Genomic DNA, 1,363 nt, shown 5'->3' with positions numbered 1-1,363 from the left:
CCTAATTGGCTTTTACATCCCTGACGTATGTGCAGGTGCTTAGATGCCTCCCCATATCCACAAGAGTCCGTGCGGGTCCGTGCCTCGTGATTCGTCACATGGTCAAGTCTAGACCACGGGAAGTAGAGAGTGTACAACTTCATAGCAGCGTTTGCATCCCCGCCCCTGCTGCCACCGGCAGCTCTCGTTGCTGCAAAAGGTCATTTGGAGTTAAACTTGAACACGGCTATTGACATATTCATGGGTTTCATCAGGTCCCTTTCCACAGGTGTATAAAATCAAGCACTCGATTACCAATGCAATTGCTATCAGTTGCTTGATGATGTTCCAAAATAATCTGGCTGCTCTTTCAAGCCTTCTACATTTATTAATTCTAATATGAAAAATAACACACACAAAGCATGTACACTTTCAAGGAATTAAATAAAAACATCAATGGAATAATGGAAATATGTCGCTGCTCTCATTAAGTTACCCCAGCGCCATCTGATCGTCGTTAGGACAAATCAGGATTTGGTTCAGCTGGCTGGCTAATGTGTTGTCAAGGTAGAGCGTACGTAGCAACCGGCCAACATCAGCAGTATAAACATGAGGGGCACACCTGATATAAAGTCAATTTTCTCCAGACTGGAATGCTCAAAAATGCTAAAAATGTACCTGAAGTGGTCAGAAGGGGTTGAGGGTCATGAAACCGTGCCCAAAATTCACATTCCTAACTCGAGAACCAAGATCTTAGCATACATGTAATTCTGATCTATGTCCATAGACTTCAATGGAACAGTTGCTGCCTCTGCTCTGCATAAAGGGGGATTTTGCCCCCTCTTGCGATTCGGGTTCCAGGAAGTGGCTTCTAATAGACCTCTGAAGTTCGCCTACAAAAAGCCACCATCTTTGCCCAAAAAAGGAGATCCGGTATCTTGAGATTTTTTCTATGGGAAAATAACATGGGGATTTTCAATAATCGCACCTGTTAAACACTCGCGGGGATGATGACATTTGAAATGCAGACGTTTTTCATACACAGTTTTGTCCACTGCCTTCTAGTGGATACTGTGATCTTCGGCAGGTGAAGACGGCACACTTTGATCTTTGCTACCCCAAAGCTAACTTACAATGCAACTTGCCATATAGGCAGTTAGCTTCAATTAACTCCCGGATCTCCTTATATGGACAAAGATGGCAGCTTTGGATCCTTTTTGTAGGCGAACTTCAGAGGTCTATGAAGTATCTTGCTCCGCCCTTAATGATCTTTGCTGAAAGTGAGGGAAGACTAATTAGCCTCCTGTATGGAGGATGGGTGTGCCCTTTAATTGGGAATAGGTGATTGGGCACATTCAGATGCAGGCAGTGGCTTACAGGAATA

The sequence above is a fragment of the Sardina pilchardus genome, chromosome 3 (genome assembly GCF_963854185.1).
Source record: "Sardina pilchardus chromosome 3, fSarPil1.1, whole genome shotgun sequence".
In the NCBI taxonomy this organism is placed as follows: domain Eukaryota; kingdom Metazoa; phylum Chordata; class Actinopteri; order Clupeiformes; family Clupeidae; genus Sardina; species Sardina pilchardus.
The sequence above is the reverse complement of the archived record's forward strand: the minus strand, read 5'-3'. Positions refer to the sequence as shown.